This window comes from Piliocolobus tephrosceles, chromosome 15 (assembly GCF_002776525.5).
Source record: "Piliocolobus tephrosceles isolate RC106 chromosome 15, ASM277652v3, whole genome shotgun sequence".
NCBI lineage: Eukaryota > Metazoa > Chordata > Mammalia > Primates > Cercopithecidae > Piliocolobus > Piliocolobus tephrosceles.
The window spans coordinates 68752243-68763027 of NC_045448.1; the positions used below are offsets into that span (position 1 = coordinate 68752243).

At 46.0% G+C, this 10785-nt stretch overlaps 1 long non-coding RNA gene and 1 pseudogene across 3 annotated transcripts in view; both read left to right on the forward strand.

Annotated features, from left to right (window-relative positions):
• The first annotated feature begins 4113 nt into the window (after positions 1–4113).
• LOC111550579 lies at positions 4114–4292 on the forward strand (annotated as a pseudogene).
• A 4398-nt stretch (positions 4293–8690) lies between these two features.
• LOC111550578 overlaps positions 8691–10785 on the forward strand; it is a 35891-nt gene continuing 33796 nt past the window's right edge. For 2 of the 3 annotated variants that reach the window (XR_002734104.3, XR_002734105.3), the window contains exon 1: positions 8692–8998. This is a non-coding gene — a long non-coding RNA (uncharacterized LOC111550578). Of the gene's footprint in view, positions 8999–10785 lie in introns of all 3 variants that reach the window. The other variant, XR_002734106.3, reaches the window with a different exon arrangement.

Here is a 10785-nt window from a genome sequence, read left to right on the forward strand (position 1 = left end):
CAATCCCCATTTTCCCCTCACTTTCCCAGGTTGCTCATAACAGAACCATGAGGAGAGGGATGCCCTGGGGCCCCAAACTGAAGCCTGGTCTCCCCGCTGGTAACTAATGAGAGCCTCCGAGGGCTGAGGCCCGCATTTGTTACTGTGTTGACTCTTTTGTGAGGATTTATCCTTTGGTAACATATGCCCTCATACATACATATATATACACACAATTTTTTTTAAGGTGTAGTCTCGCTCTGCCTCCCAGGCTGGAGTGCAGTGATGTGATCTCAGCTCACTGCAACCTCCACCTCCTGAGTTCAAGAATTCTCCTGCCTCAGCCTCCTGAGTAGCTGGGACTATAGGCGTGTGCTAACACATCTGGCTAATTTTTGTATTTTTAGTAGAGACAGGGTTTCACCATGTTAGCCAGACTGGTCTTGATCTCCTGACCTCATGATCCGCCCACCTCTGCCTCCCAAAGTGCTGGGATTACAAGTATGAGTCACCACACCTGGCCTATGCCCTCATATTTAACATCAAATAGTTACTCAGCACCCACACTAGCTGCCCAGCATGGCACCATGGGGCATATTCCCCTGCCCTTGAGGAGTCCCTTGTCTGTGTTCCTACGTCCTCTTCAGGGTTCTGTGACATCCATCCTAGGCACTTTATTTCTCATATACTTGATCTGGCTGGGCGCCATGGCTCATGACTGTAATCCCAACACTTTGGGAGGCCAAGGCAGGAAGATTGCTTGAGTCCAGGAGTTCAACACCAGCCTGGGCAACATAGGGAGATCCTGTCTATACAAAAAATAAAAAATTAGCTGTGCATGGTGGCGCATGTCTGTAGTCCCAGCTACTCAGGAGGCTGAGGTGAAAGGATTGCTTCAGCCTAAGAGGTGTTGCAGTGAGCCATGTTTGCACCACTGCACTCCAGCCTGGGCGACAGAGTGAGACCCTGTCTCAAAAAACAAAACAAGGCCAGACGTGGTGACTCACGCCTGTAATCCCAACACTTTGGGAGGCTGAGGTGGGTGGATCACTTGAGGTCAGGAGTTCGAGACCAGCCTGGCCAACATGGTGAAATCCCGTCTCTAATAAAAATACGGGGGAAAAAAACAGCTGCATGTAGTGGCACGCACCTGTAGTCCCAGCTACTCAGGAGGCTGAGGCAGGATAATTGCTTGAAGCCGGGAGGTGGAGGTTGCAGTGAGTAGAGATCGAGTCACTGCACTCCAGCCTGTGTGACAGAGCAAGACTCCATCTCAAAAACCAAAACAAAATAAACACACACATGTACTTGCTCTAAGTGTCCTTTCTTGTCTGATCAGGCTGGTCTCCTCTTAACAATGGCTCTTGAGATTTGCAGGAGGCTCTGTCTCTTCAGAAAGCCTATGCAGACCTTACCTGTTTGATTGGCAGACTCTCCATCGCCCGTTTTTCAGGTTACAGGTAGAGGCCTGCAAAGGTTGAATGACTTGTCCAAAGATCTAGAGCTTATGAAGAGCTGGGCTGGGACTGAGTCCTCCAAAGGCATCTGCTGTTCTTGCCTGCCCAGTGTCAGTTCCCCTTCTCATGGTGGCAGCCTGACTTTGCTGTGGGAACTACCTCAATACTCGATTTGTTGTTTGAAATTTATGGGCTCATGATTGGGCCTGAATAATGAGAGCACCCAGCCTCCCTGACTGTCACAATTAGCTCAAGGATGGGCTGGTGACCCAGCCAGGCCCATGAGCCTCAATCCCAAGGCTTTTGCAGGAACCGATGGAGGGGAAATTGTTCTCTGCCCACTGGGGTTGCTCAGCTGGGATGATATACACCCAGTCACTTTTGCCACCGTGGAGGGAAAGCCTGCCTGAGAATACAGTCAACCCAGAGGAAAGAGATCCAAGACTCTAACAGACACTGCCCTGGAAGCATGATTTGAGCTTTTCATGTTTCACTCAGCCATGCCAGAAGGTAATTTATCCCTGCACTTCATGGTTTCACACCTCCTCTTTTTGTATTAACTCAATGTGAGTTGGGTTCCTGTGTCTTGAAGCCAAAAAATAATTACTGACACAATCACAGCCTCTTTCTCTGTGATCAGCGTCTCTTTCTCCCAACATGCCACATGCATTCCCATCATCAACATCTTCACTCCAAGTGATCTCCCCTGGCCTGTCCCATCATCCCTCCACCCCAGGCCAAGGCTTCTTCCCCCTCTGTCCAGCCTTCCTTAGCTTCCGCGTCCTGCACTGCTCTGCCCCCTTCTTGATTTCTGTATATGTTGGAACCACACAATTTAACACTTAATGCCACAGTTGTTGGCTCTTGTTTCCATATGTTGCTCTTGTCTCTTAGATTAAGTTTTAAGTTCTTCAAAATCAGAGATTGTGTCCCACCCTTCTACAGATCCTGAAGCAATGTTGGGAAATAGTAAGTAAATTTGTGTTGAGCACATCCTGCGCACCAGACACAAGCCTAAGACCATTACGTGCACTAATCATTAAATCCTCACAACAAACCTGTGAAGTAACTATGATCATTACCCCTATTTTACAGATGAGGAAATCAAGGCATAAAAAGGTTGAGGAACTTCCTCAACAGGCCAGGAAGTGGTAGAATTAGGATTTTAACTCAGGCATTCTGGGCTTCAGAGCCCAGACTTAATTATTACACTACACAGCTTCTTAATCCATCTTTGATAGATATCAATTGATTGAACATACAGAATTGCAGAGTTACACCAAACCTAAAGCAGTAGGTGGTAGCCTCTAGGGAGTCACTCTGATCATCTGAAAGGTTTTGTACCCTTCTAGAAATTGCATGTGCATACACACGCGCACATGCACACACACACAAACACACACACACATACACGCACCCCTGACAGAAGGAAGAGTGGTAACTAGAAGCCCGGATTCTGGGGCTGCTTTGCTGTCTTCACCTTAACTTCAGTCCTTTGTCATGATTAGGCATTGGGAAGAGTATGAGAAAGATGCTGTCTTCACTCTCCAAAAGCTTGACTTCAGAGTAAGGCTAGAAGCTGACCTGAGCAGCAAAGAAATTTGTTTTCAATGCCTCCTGCCTCCCTATTCTGTAGCATTAACAGGGCAGTAAGCATTCATCATGTCTGTCTGCCCAGCATCCACTTCCCTCACTCTCATGACAGCGCTTTGGTTTCCCTTTGGGGAACCAGCATTCCCCCATTGCATGCAATGATATTGGACAGTCAACCAAGTGTCCACCCTCCCCCGGCCAAGGAGTAAGTACACGACCCACAAGAGCCACCTGGCCTCTGCCCTGGGAATTTGAGCAGTACAAGGAGGAAATTCAGTTGGAGGTAATTCAAAGACGTAGAGCATGAGCGCCCATCTGCCACACCGAACTCCTGAGCTTCTTTGCGTTCTTTCCTGTCCAAAACCTGATTCTTGAGCTTTCTCCTCAGTTCCACATGCTACCCGAGGTGCCTTTATAAATGCCAACCTGGCAAGGTTGAATGACATTTCCCAGAATTCGCTTTCCTGTATGTTTCCAGTTAGGGTGGGCCATGTAGAAGCTCCTGGTGTGAGATCTGCAAGGTGGAAGTGAAGCGGCAGCAGTTTTTGTAGCTTGCACACCTTGTCACTTTCCACTGGCTCACCGGGTCAGCAGGAGGCAGGGACTGGGCCTGTAACTGCTCTACCCTTCTCGGGATCCTCCTTCAGCTTTCCCGACTTCTGAGCCAGACAGGTCTGCTTAGCTCTGTGATGAAGGATCCTGACTTCTGCAGGAGACCCATGCCACCCAAATCAGAGGCACGGTTTCAGTCCCTCCTCACGGTCTCCAGTGGGTGGTTTCCAGCTTGTTCTTGTTCACCCCATCTCTCTGACCCAGCTGCCTGCCCTGCGGACTGCAAGTTCAGCATCAGCCCCGAGGGCAAGAGCCTTACAGAGACTGCGTCAGCAGCTCCCATGGATGGGTAAGATCAAATCCGGTAAGAAATCCCTAGTGCTGATTCCTGTTACAGCTGCTTCCTGGAAGGCAGTGCCATGTGGAACCTCTAAATTACAGCATTTGGAGCTCCAGGAAGGGAAAATTTCAAGTCAAATAGAATTCTATGCACCATGTCTTTGGAACCTTCAGCCCTCAAGATTCCAACATCATGACCTCAGTTTTAACACAGTTGAACTTAGTTCTCATGTCACGCCTTTGATGCTGCCTGTTATCGAAGCAGCAGAAGCCAATGACGCAATCACTCTCTTGATAGGTGTGGTTCTCAGCATTACAGGCACCTATGCTTGCTTGAAGGTGTATGCAGAAAAGAGATATGGACAGATGTGACTTTGAAGGGCTTACTGAATCAAACCTCACCTTTGTGCTATTGAGGCTAAACCTGAGCTTTGGTGTCTGACAGTTTCCAAGAATCAGTAAATAAGGGAGTTTTACATTCTTCATTGTTTCCATGAACTGGGAACAAACAGATACATATATAAAAATTTTTTAAAAATGTTTTCTTTACAACAAATAATGTGTGGAAAAAATGCAGCCTATAATTTGTATTTGCTGTTTAGAAAGGAAGTCAAAGAAGTAAGATGGCTGAAACTGACACAAGTAATATTTCATAGTTTTAGACTTCTCAAAGCATGTGAAATAGGAAGAAGGAAGTTCTTGCCCAGAATCTTAGGAAACCATCACTGTTCAGTTATAATCGCTGCCTCCTGATTCGTTGAGGAGTCTTTTCTCCATATTTTTATCAGATTTTTGTTTTGTTGTCTTTCGAGGTAATATTGTATTTAGATATCAGATAGTCAGCCAAAAAGGGAAACTTCTATCTCTGGGGAAAAAATGTTTACAAAAATGTATTTAAGGGCTAGGCACGGTGGCTCACGCCTGTAATCCCAGCACTTTGGGAGGCTGAGGCAGGTAGATCACAAGGTCAGGAGATTGAGACCATCCTGGTTAACACGATGAAACCCCGTCTCTACTAAAAATACAAAAAAAAAAAAAAAAAAAAATTAGCCGAGCGTGGTGGCAGGAGCCTGTAGTACCAGCTAGTCAGGAGGCTGAGGCAGGAGAATGGCTTGAACCTGGGAGGCGGAGGTTGCAGTGAGCCGGGATCGTGCCACTGCACTCCAGCCTGGGTAACAGAGCGAGACTCCGTCCCAAAAAAAAAAAGAAAAGAAAAATGTATTCAGTGTATCTAATATTGAAATGAAATGCAGAAAAGATTTAATATTTAAAACAAAAACAAAAACAAAAACAAAAACACTATAGGCCAGGCACAGTGGCTCATGCCTGTAATCCCAGCACTTTGGGAAGCCAAGGCGGGTGGATCACGAGCTCAGGAGTTCAAGACCAGCCTGGCCAACATGGTGAAACCCCGTCCCTACTAAAAATATAAAAATTAGCTGGGCATAGTGGCATACACCTGTAATCCCAGCTACTCAGGAGGCTGAGGCAGGAGAATTGCTTGAACTGGGAGGTGGAACTTGCAGTGAGCCGAGATTGCACCACTACACCACTCCAGCCTGGGCTACAGAGCAAGACTCCGTCTCAAAAAATAAAAATAAAAATAAATAATTTTTAAAAACAGAAAAAACACTATAGACATTGACATAGACAAGAGATTTAATGTTAAGAAAACAACTTTATGTTAACTGAGTAACATCCTCCTGATGAGAAGTACTATAGTAAATACCCATTATGTTATTTAAAAAACAAAAAGGAAGAGGCCGGCTGCGGTGGCTCACACCTGTAATCCCAGCCCTTTGGGAGGCCAAGGCGGGTGGATCACTTGAGGTCAGGAGTTTGAGACCAGCCTGGCCAACATGGTGAAATCCCATCTCTACTAAAAGTACAAAAATTAGCTAGGGGTGCTGGCACATGCCTGTAATCACAGCTACCTGGGAGGCTGAGGCAGGAGAATTGCTTGAACCTGGGAGGCAGAGGTTGCAGTGAGCCAAGATGGCACCACTGCATTCCAGCCTGGGTGAAGAAGCAAGACTCTGCCTAAAAAAGAAAAAGAAAAGAAAAGAAAAAGAAATCCCTAGTGCTTTGCTTCTCTAATTGATCCCTGACTAATTTTACTACCCTAAATCTTCCTAAGAGTCCTCTTTCATATAAGTTATTCGGTCTATTTCTGTTGCTTCCAGCCAAAAAATTCCAACTGTACACATTCCATAATATATAAGAAAATATTTACAAATTATAAAGCACCACGTACACGCATGTTCCAATTACATTTATTAGTATAGACTATGCTGGAAAGATGAAGTCTTGGATCAGACAGACAGATTCAAAACCGAATGCTGCCAGGTAATATTTGCATGTCTTTGGACAGTTACTTACTTTTACTGAGCCTGTTTCCCCTCTTTAAAAATTTTTACAAGTGAGTAGCTAGTAGTTAGGATTAGGTGTCTGCTATGGTTTAGATATGGTTGGTTTGTCACCACCAAAGCTCATGTTGCAATTTGAGCCCTGATGCGCTGCTCTTGGGGTATCGGGTCCAGTGGGAAGTGTCTGGGTGATAGCAGTGGATCCCTCATAAATGGCTTGGTGCTCTTCTCCCAGTAATGAGCTCTGTCTCTTGTGAGACTGAATTAGTTCTCATGGGGATGGAATCATTTCCCTGAGAGTGGGTTGTTGTAAAGTCAGGAGCCCTCCGGCTTTCCCTCTCTTCTCGCATGTCTGCTTCCGCTTTGACCTTCTCCACCATCTTGGGAGGCAGCATGAATGAGGGCCCTCACCGGAAGCCAGGGCTGTGTCCTCGAACTTCTCAGCCAGCAGCACTGTGAGCTCAATAAACGTCTTTCTTTTATAAATTATCCAACCTCAGGTATTCTTTTATAGCATTACAAAATGGAGGAAGACAGTCATCCATGCATACAAGGGAAAGCCCTAACCTCTCATTGGCTTAAACAAGAAACAAGTATTTTTGTCTATTGTCAAAGTTGTCAAGGTAAACAGCCTAGGGCAGGTATGGTGGCTTCCAAATCACCAGCGACAGACTCCTTATGCTTTTGTTTTTACCCCTCTGGACAACAGGCCCATCCTCATGCTCCACAGTGTCCACACCTTGCTGATAGGGAGACTGGGAAATACAGTCTTTATTCTGTGCTGTGATTAAAATGGGCTCCTGTTGTTGAGGTGGGAGGGGAGAGTGGACATGGGGAGGCAACCTGCTGCTCTGCTGCTGCCACGGAGACAGTAACAGGCTGTGGCGAGAGTGTGTGGAAATCCCTTCCCTCTCCTTCCCTTTCAGGCTCCTGTGCTCTCTCCCTGTTCTCCCCAGCACCCGTCCGAATGCCAACATTCACTGTGACAACAGTTTGTAATAGGACTTTCATCCTTAAGCCCAAGTAGCAAAATGGATAAAAAAAGTGCTCTGACAACCTCCACTTCTATACAAAAATGGTGAGGTTAAGAGTTTATTAGCATGCCTGTAATCCCAGAAATTTGGGAGGCCAAGGCAGGTGGATCACCTGAGGTTAGGAATTCAAGACCAGCCTGGCCAACATGGTGAAACCCCATTTCTACTAAAAATACAAAAATTAGCCAGACATGGTGGCGCACGCCTGTAATCCCGGCTACTCGAGAGGCTGAGGCAGGAGCATCACTTGAACCGGGGTGGTGGAGGTTGGAGTGAGCTGAGATCACGCCACTGCACTCCAGCCTGGGCAACACAGTGACTCCATCTCAAAATAACAACAACAAAAAATAGTACTTACCCCAGAGTTTTGTGGTGGGGATTTAAAAATATAACATATGAGAAACAATATAGTAAGTAAGTGCTCCACAAATATTAGCAGCTATTATTATTACTCTTATTGTCAACAGTATCATGTTCAAAAGGTGATCCTGATCAAGACTCTAGAGACAGGCCACTGGTTTCCCTCTGAGTTTACTCTTCACTACCTTCTTTTTCTTTTCCTTTTTTTTTTTTGTTGGAGATGGAGTCTCACTCTGTCACCCAGGCTGGAATGCAGTGGCGTGATCTCAGCTCACTGCAACCTCTGCCTCCTAGGTTCAAGCGATTTTCCTGCCTCAGCCTCCTGAGTAGCTGGGACTACAGGCATGTGCCACCACATGCAGCTAATTTTTTGTATTTTTAGTAGAGATGGGGTTTCACCATGTTGGCCAGGCTGGTCTCAAACTCCTGGCCTCAAGTGATCCACTTGCCTTGTCCTCCCAAAGTGATGGGATTACAGGCGTGAGCCACGGCGCCTGGCATACACTGCTTTCTTTAGCTTCCATAACCTCAACAGTGAGCAAGAGAATAAGGCTTCTGACATTCTTCCTAGGAAGCTTCATGGAGCAGATTATAAAATTCGTAACATGCCCTAAGTGGCCCATAGTGGATTCGTGGGGACTGTGGCCATCAGGACTCCCCTAGCTGAGGCTTCTCTGTCTGTTTTCTTAGGGCCCGTTAGCCTAAGAACTCTCAGAGTCCAGGAAGACCGTCTCCTTCCCCCTGCGTGGTAACAAAATTTCCCCTGGTCCATCATTCCTGAGCCCTAGTTCAGTTCATGTGCCGGGCTGGCCAGGTCAGTGCTCAATAGGGTTCCAAACCTGTTGGCTGCAAACACAGACTCCCTCTGCGTGTGAATGTTATCTCGCACCAGATAAGGCAGGTGCCCAGCCCAGATCAAACACTTGTTTATCTACAGGGTGGTGAGAGCCAAAACTCTGCTTCTGTTTCTCCCTGGTGGTTTATTTGCTTACCCTTATCACCTCTGAGCAGTGGTGTTGTTTGCATAGAGTTCTCGGTTTCTGGCTTGTTAAATTGAGAGGCACCCCAGCTTCTTGGAGGGATTGGAGTGTTGAGTGGCTCCTCAGGGAGGTGCAGGAGAACAGCACTGGGTGAGGGGTCAGGAGATGAGGGTCTGGGTCCGTCTTCAAATGCAGAAATTGAGAGCAGAGTTTTCAAAGGCCTCTTCCAGCGCTGACGTTTTCTGACTGTGAAAGGGTTGGGTGTGATAAAGAAGAAAAGTTGAAGACTTAAAAGGAGGAAGTGTGAGGGTCTTCAGCCTCCTGTGTGAGGGAGAACGGTGAGTCTCTTTTGACCACAGTTTATTTTGTGTTGCTTCTTTTAGCTGCATGGTCCATAAGCCAAAGGTGGGCAGGTGGAGGGCTGCTACTCACTAACTTGGTAGTGTGGAAATGGCTTTTAAAAACAGTGGCTATATGGCTAGGCACGGTGGTTCATGCCTGTAATCCCAGCACTCCGGGAGACGGAGGCAGGCGGATCACCTGAGGTCAGGAGTTAGAGAACAGCCTGACCAACATGGAGAAATCCCGTCTCTACTGAAATACAAAATTAGGCGGGCATGGTGGTGGATGCCTGTAATCCCAGCTACTCGGGAGGCTGAGGCAGGAGAATTGCTTGAACCCGGAAGGCAGAGGTCGTGTTGAGCCGAGATTGTGCCATTGCACTCCAGCCTGGGCAACAAGAGCAAAATTCCGTCTCAAAAAAAAAGTGGCTACATCCCACGTGAATCTGGAAAGCAAAGAAGATGGGGAGAAATTCTAAAATTCCTGCAGGAAGTTAGGTGATGGTATAAAGAAGTCCTTACTCTGAGAAATACTTCATTAAAATCAGAACTTACAGAATAAATGATTGGTGGAAGATAGAGGCATGTACTATTTACTTTACAAAATAATTCCTCACTTTATAAAAAGCCAAATATTTTCTCTTGGAAGTCAGCCTTGTGATGCTACCAGTAAGGCTGAATCTATAATAAAGCTAATGATCCAACTTTTGGTTAAAAAACCCATTCTGCAAAAACAAACATAGGCATGCTATGCAGTACAAAGTGGGTTTTTTTCATAAACGCAATCACATTTTTTATTGGAAGACATTTCTGTGAGATAATGTCTTTCTCAAGGTCCAATTTGGCTTGCGTGCCTCCTGGGAATTAAAAAGGACAGATTTTTCCAGCTGCATTTGAAAGACAAATTCCGTTTCCTTGTGATGAAAAGTCTGCAATGCCCACATCTCCCACAAGGGGGCAGCGCACCACTGGGTCTTCAGTTACAAGGACGGCCTGGGACGCGCGGCTGGAGGAGGGCCTCCTTAACAGAAGAAGAAAATCCACTGCAAGTCGTGAAGAGGCGGACCTGATGTACCACGGCATAATTGAATTTCATGACTCACGAACTCTGTGTATTTGCCAGAAACTTTTGGGCTGTTCTCATTCAAAAAAGGATGAAATCATTTTGTGTGTTGAACAAAATTTCTTAGACATTCCCAGAAAAAAAATATATTTTTCATGTATATATACAAAGTGTATCCAGCTAAATCACAAGCAAAAGTGATTTTAAGCAGGTACCAAGACACGCCGGATCATAAAGACACTGCTCTCCCTTCAAGCTCCTTTGGTGAGTTTATGGACACACATGAGGTAAGCTGCACCATTCATGTTCTACTGCATGTGACTTTGTACTGACCCTGAGTGAAAAAGGTATTTGGGATTCGAAAAAAGTTATTAAGTAAAAATAAATTCGCAAGAAAAGAAATGTAGTATGAAAGATCAATTTGAGTGTTTTGGGGGAGTTTTCCTTTCCTATTTTTGTACTGGGGTGGGCTTGCATTGGTGCACATAAAGGATAATAAAAGTAACTTAAAAAACCAAGAGATTCCACGGTGTCTCGTTTACAACAGCTGATGGAGAAGATACAATTGCTAAAAGGGAGTATTGGGTGCCAGGACCCAGATCTGGCCTAAAGAAGCATATATTGGTTGCGCCCTAGTTGTCACCTCATGGGAGGAGCAACCAGGGAGGCTGTGTTTGATGGCTCTGTCAGGCGGCGGCAGAATCCAGTTACCCCTCCCAAC